This window comes from Crinia signifera, chromosome 4 (genome assembly GCF_055691185.1).
Source record: "Crinia signifera chromosome 4, ASM5569118v1, whole genome shotgun sequence".
NCBI lineage: Eukaryota > Metazoa > Chordata > Amphibia > Anura > Myobatrachidae > Crinia > Crinia signifera.
This window is the reverse complement of record NC_139220.1, coordinates 218,263,975-218,277,359: the sequence shown is the minus strand read 5'-3', so window position 1 is coordinate 218,277,359 and position 13,385 is coordinate 218,263,975. Positions and strand designations below refer to the sequence as shown.

The 13,385-nt window shown below is 44.5% G+C and overlaps 1 protein-coding gene and 1 long non-coding RNA gene across 9 annotated transcripts in view; one reads left to right on the top strand and one right to left on the bottom strand.

Moving 5' to 3' along the window:
• The window catches only part of LOC146075000 (uncharacterized), a 33,809-nt gene extending 28,967 nt beyond the window's left edge, over positions 1 to 4,842 (bottom strand). Inside the window, exon 1 of the long non-coding RNA XR_014473492.1 lies at positions 4,194 to 4,842. This is a non-coding gene — a long non-coding RNA (uncharacterized LOC146075000). The remainder of the gene's footprint in view (positions 1 to 4,193) is intronic.
• Positions 1 to 13,385, top strand: part of TJP1 (tight junction protein 1) — a 418,488-nt gene that overhangs the window by 18,746 nt on the left and 386,357 nt on the right. The window lies entirely within an intron of this gene.

The following is a 13,385-nucleotide window of genomic DNA, read 5'->3' as shown; positions in this document are numbered from 1 at the left end:
AGAGGGGTGAACTTGTTAAGGGCTAGACTAACCAATGTCCCATGAAGGTGCTGCGGCTCCTGGTGTGTCAGTCAGCGGTGGAACTAGCAGGTGCAAACATATGCTTTGGACCCTCACCAACCGGCGTTCCCACTACCCCCACTAAAGAAAACAAGACTGTTAGTACGTTATTGCAATGAGTGCCCAGCATTTCCCCACATACTCCCCAAATGTCTCACTAACATGCTCCCTCCACAGCAGCACGTTCCCAAATATGCAGCCTCACTGCACTACATCCCCCATTATATGCTGTATTACATTACATACTACGCCACTGCACTACAGTCCCCTTATACATTGCACTACATTACTACACTACATCCCTCTATACCCTGCACTAATGGCCTTATTCTGGTTCACTCCTTCTGGCAAATTCCTTCTTAGATGGACAACACCATGTGCACTGCAGGGGGGCAGATGTAACGTGCAGAGAGAATTAGATATGGGTGAGTTATTTTGTTTCTGTGCAGGGTAAGTACTGACTGCTTTATTTTTACACTGCAATATAGATCTCACTTTGAAGTAAAACCCCACCAAATCTAATTATCTCTGCACATGTTACATCTGCCCCACCTGCAGTGCACATGGTTTTGTCCATCTAAGAAGGAATTTGCCAGAAGCAGTGAACCAGAATAAGGCCCTAAATCCCTACGCTTGAACCTTGAACTACATCACTAAACTACATCTCCCAATACTCTGCACGACATCACTACACTACCTCTACACTATATCAATCGCAACATTCACCTATTTATGGTGCACTACATCACTATACTGCATCTCCTTAAATGCTACAATACACAACATTTACATTACAGCTTGTGCGGGAAAGGGATCTTTTTAGATTCCTTTTCCCTGCTCTTCACTGCCTCCAGCTCAGTGGCCAAAGTCTGCAGCACGTTGAGACCTGCTCCTGCCCATTACCCACACCTCCTATCCCCCTGGAGCACAGATTTTGTCTGCTGAACAGATACTGTATTGTAAATATAACTCACCAAGTACAGAGACGCAGTCAGTGCAGACACATAGGGCCCATTCGGCCAGGTCCAAATTCGCATGCGCATTGGCCCGGCTGTGAACGGCCTAGGCAAATATTTCTATTAGCAAGCTGCTCGCAGCGTGATAGGGAGTGGGTGTTTGAGGGTGGATCCCAGACATTTCATGGGCGTGCAAGGAAATATGGTGGGTGTGCCCAACAAAATGCTGGGAGTGTCCAGGAAAATTCAGGAGAGCTTATGCCTGTTAGCGGTGGGCGAATGACGACGTTGCCCGACCAGAAGTGGCTATTTTGCTCACAGCCGCTGAGTAAGTCCTGGGCTACATGGCGGCTGCGATGACCAGGGACCAGAGGAAAAAATCATCCAAAGGAGAGTGAAAAATCAAATGATTTTTCCTCTAGACGGCCACATGCGTATGGATGTGTACCTGTACACATCCATTCACAGCCCCTGCAAACAGATTCGTAAGGTGGGCTTTCATGGGGCAGGGGGCTGCAGTTACCTGCTCGCATGGCGCCAAATACTCCAGCGAGCAGGACTGACTCAGGTCTATAATCTCTCCACTGGTCATGCCCAAAGCACCATTCTGCCTGGTGGGGGTTCCACAGAGTTCAGTGGGGTAGGGGCACCACCACTGGGTGCGTTAAGAGGGGAAGGATTGGGGCTGTTAGAGGGGAAGACAGGGATGGGTCTAGTCCTTGGAATGGGAGGAGTCAAGCACATTAGGTGGGAAGGTGAGCTGCATTGTGGCAGAGTGAATGAAGACGACAGGCTATTGTGCATGACCACTCACAAAGCATTGTGCATAGTTATACAGCATAGGGCTTATACACACGGCATAGGAATAACTCATTAGCACAGTACAGTGTATGAAGGCAGAAAACATACACAGTAGTGTACAGAGACAGAACATTGGTGGCACAGCAAAGTGATCATGACCATTAGGCAGCAGCCCAGGATGTCACTGACTGGTGTTAGCTGTATAGTACTGGCCGCAAGTGCATCATGTACCTGAAGTCTAGGTGCAGGGTGTCCAGTTTGGAGTCGGGGAGCACCCAGGGCAAGCTGGAATGCCTTGCTCACCATCTGCATTCAGGCTCTCCCGGGCACCCTGTCCTCCTTCCTCTGGTGCTGCTTGCTGTGCTTGCTCTCCTTGGAGGAGCAGGGCGCCTGCTTTCTGTCACCGCTGCTGGCTGTGGCTGCCCTGCTTCTTCCTGCAGCCCACCGCAGCCAGAGCCGGCCCTAGCCAAAATTTTGCCTGGTGCCCCCTAGCACTGCTGCTAGTTCCACCTCTGACCCAGCATCCATAACCCAGCAGCACAGATACCAGCAGCAGCCAGCAACACTCACCATCCACTGGCGTATCTATATATAATACCTGTAGGTGCAAGGTGTGCAGTGCACATGGGCCCCACACACACTGTACACCCTGCACCTATTTCATTCTACTCACCTCTCCCTCGGTCCAGCATCACAGCTGTAAAGATCACTGGGAATATGTCCGCTGTGGACGCTTTCTGGTGATTCATGCATGCGCAATAGAGGTGTCCTCAAGCAGTGTGGGCACCATGATCCTGGAGACAGGAATTCCAGGAGAATGAAATATGAATATGGTTCACTATGTGCTGTTTAATGTAAATAAAAGGTCACTACACGCTGTGACCCATATTAATTGTATTATTTATTAGCGCACACAGATTCCGCAGCGCTTTACAGAGGATTTTTGAACATTCACATCAGTCCCTGCCCCAGCGGAGCTTAAAATCTATATTCCCTTCCACATGTACATACATACAGACATTCTAGGGTTAATTTGTTGGGAACCAAAGTATTTTTTTGGATTGTGGGAGGAACCCGGAGTACCCAGTGGAACCCATGCAAGTACTGGGAGAATATACAAACACCACGCAGTTAGGGCCATGGTGGGAAATGAACCCATGACCTCAGCGCTGTGAGGCAGTAATGCTAACCATTACACCATCCGTACTACCCAATATTCACATTACATAGCACGTAGTGGCCCATACTCGCATTACACAGTGCATAGTGTCCCACAGTCCCATAACACAGCGCATAGTGACCCATAGTCACATTACACAGTGCGTAGTTACCCATACTCACATTACACAGCGCATAGGGCCCCACAGTCACATGACATAGCACATAGTGTCCCGCAGTCACATGACACAGCCTGTAGTGACCCATAGTCACATTACACAGTGCCTAGTTACCCATACTCACATTACAGTGCGTAGTTACCCATATTCACATTACACAGCGCATGGTGTCCCACAGTCACATGACACAGCGCATAGTGTCCCATATTCACATGTCACAGCGCATAGTGACCCATAGTCACATTACACAGCACGTACTGACCTATAGTCACATTACACAGCACGTACTGACCTATAGTCACATTACACAGCACGTACTGACCTATAGTCACATTACACAGCGCGTACTGACAAATAGTCACATTACACAGCGCGCAGTGACCCATAGTCACATTACACCGTCAGTGTCCCAGTCACATTACACAGCATGTGGTGTCCCATGTTTACATTACACAACTCTTAGTGGGGTGCCAGACAGGCATTTACCTGACGTCGGGATCCCGACTGTCAAAACACCGACAGCCGGGTTCCCGACGGCTATTTTCCCTCGTGGGGGTCCACGACCCCCATAGAGGGAGAATAGAATAGGTGGCGAGCGTAGCGAGCCACCGTGCCCGCAAAGGGCTTAGTTGCGCTCGCCATGCTGTCTGGGTCCGGCCAGTTGGGATCCCGACGTCGGGCTAATGACTGTCGGGATCCCGACTGTTGGACCCCTGTACCACACCTGCTTAGTGACCCATATTTAAACACACACACAGTAAAACACAGACAATCAGTAAACATTACTGACACCCCCCAGCAAGGCATTAATGACAACCCCCCTCAGCAAACATCATTTACTGACAACCCCCCTCCCATGAAACATTACTGACACCCCAGCAAATCATTAATGACAACCCCCCTCAGCAAACATGTACTGACAACCCCCCTCCCATGAAACATTGACACCCCAGCAAATCATTAATGACAACCCCCCTCAGCAAACATCATGTACTGACTCCCCACCCCCCAGTAAACATTGCATTACTGGCATCCTCACCAGGACTTTCCTGAGCCCCTGTTGCCCGAGTCTGCTCCTGTAGTGTGGCTGCTGCTCTGAGTCTGCTGGGCTCCTCCATTGCACACGTGTGACTTCCTGTTCAGGAAGCCAGAGAGGTCAGGTGGCTTGTGTTTACACTGATGGGAGGGAGGAGGGGGAACCCGGAGATGCTGTCTCAGTAATATCTGCGTGACAGCAGGGCAGCGCGGAGGAGAGGGAAGGGGGAGCCTCCTTACACAGAAGATAACGCTGCCAGCAGTGCTGCTGCTGCCTGTCGTACAGTATGACAGGCTGGAGGCTGCAGCAGCAACACTTCCTCCACAGCCCTGCTTCCGTCTTCCGACATGTCCTGCTTCCTCCTGCCTCCGGCGCCCACCACAGCGCAGCCCCACTTCCTGCTACCGACCTCCGCAGCGCAAAGCAGCCCTGCTTCCTCCTCCCCGGAGCTCTCGGCAGAGTGTGGCTACAGCAGAAGGACTTATATATGGAGAGCGGGTGGAAGGATTTGAGGCCACATCCAACAGCGGGGCACTGTGTGTGCAGCGCTGCTGTTGAATGAAACACGGGGGGAGGGCTGGCCAGGGAGGAGTCATTCGGCCTCACTGATGTCGGCCTCCCGGGAAACTTCCCGGTAAATATAATGGCCAATCCGCCCCTGATGGTGTAGTATATACAGTGCATTGCTGTTATTAATATGATACATTATAAATCACAAAGTAGTAGTGTATCTTTCTCTCTCTCAGCCAGATGTATCAAGCTTCAAAAAGTGATACAATGGACAGTAATAAACAACCCGTCAATCAGCTCCCACTTGTCCTTTTTCAAACCCTGCCTGTAACATGTCAGGTAGAATCTGATTGGCTGGCTGTTGACTATTGATGGAGGAACCAGTACACACAGCTCTGTGCATGAGCAATAGCTCACCGAGGACGAGGTTTGTGTTGACATCAGTGCAACTCCTCTCAGTATAGAGGTTTGGGAGACAATACACCAAAGCGCTCTCCCTCAGTATTTTGTTGCTTTCAGTTCAATGAATGGCCAATTAGATGTATGGGCTGGACTGTGGGCCTTATTCAACATAGGTTGCAGGTGCTAATGAAATACCCTGCAGTATGAAGAACATCAGCTGGCAGTGATTATGCAATTATTCACCTGAGCATTGATAGATTTTCAGCAGCTATTAGTACTTCCACAGGCTGCGGTAGCCCTGTAGTTACTCATCCTGCGCAAATTATACCATGTGCTTCGCATGTTTTGTGAATGTGACACCCATTGCAGAAATTGGGAACCCCGCCTATTGACATGCCTCCACCACTCATTTTCCTCGTTATGAAATGAGTTTGCTTCTGCTATCATAAGTACCTTTGTGCGATCGCAAATACAGCCTTGGTTTATGTGCATTACATTGTGTAGGTATGTGCAGTGTTCCGATAAAGGCTAATTGTGATACAGTTTGCAGTTGCAACTGATGCTGAATGAGGGCCTATATACCCACTGGAGATCTGGAAGCATGTGCCCCTGAATGTAAGCATTCATGAAAAAGTATATTTAAATATTTTAATTCACTGCATTTAAAGATGCATCTAGCTGTTTCCAGCTGTATATCAGTAGCAAGTGGTGTAACTACGATCAGTTTCGGGAATACAGTTGCTATGGTGCCTTCTTGCTGCACCCAACCACCCATCATACTGTGACACCCTTGTTCAACCCTGCTTCCACCACCACTGTGCCTGGTAGGAAGCGGGGGGTTTTGGTGGTAGTGGGGGGAATTTGGTACATTAGCTTGCTGTGGGGCCCCTAAGCTTATAGTTATGCCATTGTCAGTAGCATATATGCCAGTATTAAAGCCCCCATACACTAATCAGAGTTATTACATGCAGCCTTGCATGTGATTCCATGGCAATTGCCCGACATCATACGTGGTCCATTAGAATACGATGTTTCATATCCATATGTGACCCCACATCCAATTCGATGTGTAAGGGACTGGGCATTAGATTGAAATAAGAGGTTAGACATATACAATTTGGGCACTTCTCACCCGATTTCTGGGCCCGATCTGTCAGAATCAGGTGAAAATTGCCCAAATCATACAAAGGGTATGGCCAGCTTTTGATTAAGAGTATACACACCATGATAGCCTTGAAAACCATAGAGATGTGGTTTTATAGTTTTTAGTAGTGAATACTGGCGCCAATTAATTGTCAGGATCTGAATGCCTCTTGTTACCAGCAAGGAAGTCTCCTCTATACTGCAGTATATATTACAGATTTCTCAGAACTGTTCTGTGTCTGCATATGGAGAAATTAAATTAATCAATTCATTAAAGACAATACATTTTCTTGCTTTTATAAATAGACTACTTCGTCCTCAATTACAGCAAGATAAGTAGTAGATCATATTTGCAAAATGCATTTGCACATATATTTCACTGGTTGATTTAAATCTTCCTTAAATGATGACATAAGGTTACCAAATCAGCTCAGATGGATATGCTATACGCATTCTGTATGGCCAATTTATTTATATTCTTCATGTATTTACATATAATAACAATTTCTGGGTATGTAGTCCCAATTTTAGACAAACATGGGCACTAAAATGTTGCAAACAGCGCCTCCTGAAGTGCTCCGAGTCATGCAATCTTAGAAGATGTAAGTGTAAATTGATAGTGATGATTACAATACTGCTAGTGATGCCTGTGTCAGATTGGTCACAAATGTGATAAAAACACTCACTTATTCAAATATATGAAAATTCAGATGACTCTAGCCACCTGGCTACTGATTAGAAGTACAGCATGGACAAAATATATCCACTGTTTGTTGCCATCTTTTGCCTTTTTTGTTCTTCAATAAATCCACACATCCATTTGTGATCCAGTGTTGTCTTAACCAGGTACGACAAAGGGAAGTAGTTGTCGCTCAAGTTTTGCAGATGTGACAGATTATGAATAGGTAGCAGACCTAAAAAAAAAAAAATCATAACTTGCAATTAAGCTTCAGACGGAAGGACTCCATTTTGGTTAACTGCTTTCAGCTCTTGGGCTATTTAAATTATTTTGACGGTATGAACTGCACCCATTGATTAAGGATGTTTTAATCCAAAGCCTGTCTGTACTTGTATCTGAAATGAGTGCTACTGTAATTAGTACTGAGCAAGTTGTTTCTTTTTTTGCTATTACAGTCAATAAAGTATTGTTAGTTTTATAACTGCATTCACTGTTGTTGGAAAGATCCATTATTTGTTTGCACAGGACAGATATATTAAACTAACATAAAAGAGTACATTTGTAAATTTCAAGTCATTGAGATGAATTCGTTTTTATAGACATTTTTTTGAACATACAGAGAATACATACTGAAAACTGCTGTACAAAATTGTTATGTGGTTTAACCACAAGATGGCACTGCTGGCAAGAAACTATACAAATTGTTGAAATGTTTGTGTGTGTTTTTTTGTTTTGTTTTTAATTGTCTACTACTACCCTTGTAAACATGTTACAATCATTCTTACGTTAAATCTTACATTCCAAACTATAAACCGGTCTTTACAGAGATGATGCAGAAAACATACAAACTTCATGTAGACTGGAAATAAAAAGTATACAATTCTTAGCATGTTCTTGCTTGCACACAATGGGATTCAAATGCTACAAGGGTCACTTTACAGTGTGCAGCCATAAAAACGATCACCAGCCATGATCAGTAAAGGGCTAGAACTTGAGATATCACTTGGCATTATTTAAAAACTAGCAAAGGGACCCAGGTCACTTCAGTCCCCCTTCTCTGTTTGCCAACCTCCCACAACCCACGGTATACCACCCGCTCCCCACTTTGTCCCTTCCAGCTATATACTTACCTTTCCTGTCACAGAGTGGTGAGGTCTACTGGCTAAGGTGTGCCCTGTTCCTCTGCAGTGGGAGCGGTTGGAGGGGGGAGGATTGCATTGTGTTCCCGATCTCCCATTGTTTATGCATGTAGGTGACAAGATAGACTTTACAAGATTATTATAGAAATAAAAACACCATGATGAAAATGGTTATGTTGAATAGGCTTAGAGGTAGAGGGGGGGGGGGGGGGTGTGCAGTTAAAATTCCGGTGGTCGGAATGCCAGCCAGAAAACCGACTGCCGCACAAGCAGCAGTGCCAAAACCCTGGCATAGATTACTATGCCAATGCTGGAGTTAGGTTTAGGGTGATTTATTGATAGGCTTCCAGGGTGGGGGAGGTTAGGGTTAGGCTGCATAGAAGGGGTTAGACATTTAGAAGGGGGGTAGGCTGTTGGGCAGGGGGAAATAGGTGTAGGCGGTGGGGTATGGGGTTAGCATAAGGCTCTAGTGGTGAGGGTTATGGTGATGCTGCAGGGGGAGGGTTAGCGTAAGGCTGCAAGCAGGGAGGGTTACAGGGTAGGGAGAGTGGGTTATGGCACTTATGGAGCCTCTTTCAGTATTCTCCATATCAGGTCTTTATACCGCCGGCTTCCCCACTACCAAGATCGAGTATTAATGATGTCATTAGTAGGTTCCACTGGCACCAGCAAGTATCCATCCTCACATGTATGATCTTTTGTGTGACTGGCTATATAGAGCAAACTGCTGACCTCTCCTCTATTACTTAAGATGAGAAATGGTAAGGGAAGGGGGCGTCAAAATACGGATGAAAGGGTTATGGGGGGGAATATGTAAAATTGAGTATGGGTTGGTTCAGAATGACAAGTGGAGGATGTGAGGTATCTTGCAATTTGCAACAGAGAGCATTGTGGGAAAGAACTGATAATATATTGAGGATTTTTCTTGTGGAGGCAAGTGTGATAATGAAACTAAGTAAAACCGTATAATGCACCTACAGTAGGTATGAGAAATGTGCACTCTTCCAGGTTGGTACTATGTTTTAAGAACCCTGTCATAAAATATGTAGTTAAGATATAAAATCCATCATCACCCAATTAGAGACACTTTATACGGGACTTGTGATAAAGTGAAACTTCTGGCTTTGCTGTAGCCTTGCAGCAGTCTGCCCCCTCTTAACAGAAACTGTTTATTACACGTTGGCACGTTATCTACTAATTTATGTATGTATCAGCAAGAAATTGTTGGTGCTTACAATGTCTTTTTAAACATGAATTTATACTTACTCTTTAGGGTACCTAAAATAATCATTTGGATTTGACTATTATTTTAAGCAACTAAACAAGATTCGTAATTCGTTTTATATTCTGGGATCTGACTTTTCCTCAAAAAAAAAAAAAAACTTAGATAAAATTGAACTAAATTGAATATTCTTTCAACCTAAATCTGGCAGAATTCCTGATTGTACTTTTAATGGAGATATTCCCTTAAATAATTTTAGTTACATGGGCTTGACATTTGAATCTATGTTTTTTTTTGTCCTTTCATGTTTTTTCATATATGGACACTATTGTCTTCTAATATCAGCTAATCAGAAGCTCCTAGATAATATTGCTGGTGTCACTATCATCATAATCATCATTATTATTATCATATATCTATGTGGGATATGTTTGACAGCTTGAAGAGAGATAAAGTACAAATTACCCAGCTCCCAACTGTCATTTTGGTGGGTCTCTGTTTTATCCCTCTCCAAGGGTTAATATATCTCCGACTTTGTCTGACTGGGGCACATATCCAGCATTGTACTACACCTACCTGTATATGCCTCTTACTGTGCACATTTAGGCTTGACCATTCGCAAGTCTAGTATGCACTCAAATCTAAATGTAGACACTTTTTGCTACCGATATAAATCAGTATATTTACACCCCACAAATACACTCACTTAAGGGGCGTACACACACAGCAATGATGGATGAAAAACCATCCATCATCGCTGGCATACTGGTAGAACCAGCCGACGGGAGACTTTGCTAGTGATGATGCGGGAGCACGCATCATCGCTAGTCTGCCATCGCTGGCCCATACACAATGGGCGATTTTCACCTGAAAATCATTTAAAACGGCCAAAGTAAGCGATTTTCAGCTGAAAATCATCTAATGTGTATGGGCCTTTAGGGCCAGATCCACTAAGCTTTTAAAGTGATAAAATGGAGAGTGATAAAAAAACAGCCAATCAGCTCCTGCCTGCATGTCACAGACTGGGATTGAAAAGTATCAGGCCAGGAGCTGATTGGTTGGTTGTATATTACTCTTTGTTGAAGCTTAGTGCTTCTGGCCATTAAAGTCTAAAAAAAAAAAATCTTATATTTTTTTCTCCTAATTACAATACTGCAGTGCGTGCAAGATGTCAGTGTACGCAGACTTCAGAAAATGCCTTTGTTACAGCTAATGTTGGCTTTTCAATGTCTGCTAATTATGCCAAGCGTTCTACTAGAACCATTCGCACAATTCAAACTCATATAACTCAGAATTATAATTATAAGTAGCATAATTAAAATAGAGGCACACTAGCATTATTGTGGAATAAGCAAGTTTTACCTAATATATATGCCGTGAATGTCAGGAAAGTGCAGTGTTAGCTTCTGACATTTATTGCCTTTATTTTGCATAGCTCAAGGAAATTATTGTTTGGTCCCAAAAACAGCCCTAAGATCAAACCGAAGCAATTGTTTTCTTGTCAGAAGGAAGCTGCCTTCATGAAAGGATTAATGGGAAGACTGCTTTTACAGGAAGCTCACACACTAAATTAAACAAAACCCACCTCTGAGAGTATGTCGAAACCTTATCTCTGGATTTCACCTGTGTCTGCCTGAGATTGAACAAAACACGCTTCAAATGGAGAAACTTGGGTAAATCATTTCATCTCTAAATGTCAGAGTTTTCGAAAAGTTCCCATCTAAAGAAAATAACTTTGGGACAATTTCAATTGTTTTGCTACAGATTAGCTGTGTGGATAACATTTTCTTTAAGGGCTTCACATGTAGCCCTTGCATTCATAACTGGGGTACACATTGAGGACATTTATGAATACAGGTGTACACCTCACTACGCAAAATGTTGAGTAATATTCAGCAACCAATCAGTAAATGGTGGTTCTTAGTACAATTTATAACATGAGGGCAGGGACGGATTAAGCCTTCGGGGGACCCGGGTCACTTTAGACAGGGGGCCCCCCCACTTGTCATTACTGGCTGCAAACTGCACTGGAGAATATTACACATGCAGTATAATATTACAGTAAAGGCAGTATAAACTTGGTCAAGGGGTAACTGCAGGGTAGGTGATAACTATATATATAATATATATATATATATATATATATATATACCAGCAAATAATAGGCGTCACTCTGGGTCTTGTGCAAAAAAACATGAGTTTATTGTGTTAACGGTCTACGCCATTTCAGGCATCCGACCTTCGTCAGGATTAAACCGGAGTGACGCCTATTATTTGCTGGTATCTATTGGTGGAGTTTTTCAACAAGGAGGGCACCCGGGCAAATTGGCTACACAGTGCGAGTGCCGGACACACAGCTGGTAAATATCTATCTATCTAATATCAATAGTGTTTTCTAAGTGTCCAGTAACAGTCTCACATAGAAGAATTCATTTGTTCACATAAAAAATATTTAAAAAAAATTCAATAAAATTCAATGATTCCTTTTTGCACGGCTCCTTGTAGCTGGAGTAATTCACAGTGTACAACAGTTGTTTTTCATTTGTACTATGTAGCAGTTACCCCATGGGTAACTGCTACGTATTGCTGTCTTCCATGGGCCTGATAAGCACATGATGAGCTCCATCAATCAGAGCTCAGCACAAGTTTCTCAGCCTCTGACCTCTTGTGCAAAGTCTCATGGGTCAACTCCCAGTAATGCACTGTGCAGTCAGTGTGCCTTGGCTCCCAATGCTCCGCACCATTAATCATTGTCACATTGGCAGATAGGTGAAGCTGCAGCACTACCCCACTCCCATGCACAAAACCTTTAGCTAAAAATGGTTTAATGCATGCTGACCACAGGGGGCCCTAGATAGAGGCGGGCCCAGGGGTACTGACCCCCTTAACCCTCCCCTTAATCCGGCCCTGTATGAGGGTCAATACATTGTTAAAATGTGTTACAGCTTTTCCACAGATAAATATGAAGCAGTTGTCATTTGTGTGCTCAATATATTTACCAGGAGGCAGTTACAATAGTTCTACCAGCATCACTAGGATTCTAAATACTGAGATCTGCAGGAGTCTGGGTCCTCCACATAATCATGTCATACCCTCCAACATTCCCAACTTAAAACGGTACAGGGGGTGTGACCAATGATAGATGGGCATGGCCATGGGTAAAGGGGCGTGGCCTTGGCCACTTTACTTTCGAATACATGGCCAATTTCTTTAAGCTTTCCTACCTCGTTCCACTGTGCGATGTCTGGCCATAACATCGCCCACTGTCGGGTTCAACATGCTGCAGCAGATCCATGCTGCACTGATGTCACGCCGCCCAGGTGGTGGTGGCTTGTGCGGCCGGGACCTGTAGTCCCTGCACATCCGTGACATCCTCCCCAGTCTCTCCCTGAGCAGGGGGAGCTGAACGTAACACAGCCCTCCGCCGTGCACCCTGGGAGATGAAGTCCCGGCTAGCTGCTCCTCCATGCTCCCTGGGGAGCAGTCGGCAGTATAATGAACTACATCTCCCAGAGTCCCCCTAGTCAGCAAGAGCTGATGTTAAAAAAACCGGTACAATCGGTACAGTTTATTTTAGCCGGTACAGACCGTTAAAAAAAACGGTACTGTACCGGCTAAAACGGTACAGTTGGAGGGTATGTCATGTGTACAGGTGAGAATTAACCTTGAATGAGATTGAATACCTCCAAAGTATGCTAATTGTGATAGGTGGTAAATTATAACCAATAACCCATGCCTCTCACAGGGTGCTGTTAAAATTGTGATGTTATTTATTGATTAACAGTTTCTTATATAGCACAGCATATTTTGTTGCGGTTTTACAATAAGAGACATTGATACAACAAACATTATTTACAGACAGTCAGATGGTATGAGGGCCTTGTTGCAATCTTAAAATCTATATTATGCCCGCTTCCATTCAGCAAGGTGTATTACACCCATAATCTTGTGCTTAGAGGTTCCTACATATGATCATGTGGAGATTCCACGTGGAAGAGGAGGCATCCCAATGTCAACTTACCTCCCCGGGGAATTGCACTCTGCCCCCATAGGAATCTGACCTGTGCTTGCATTGAATTGCACATGAGTCGGTCAGAAAT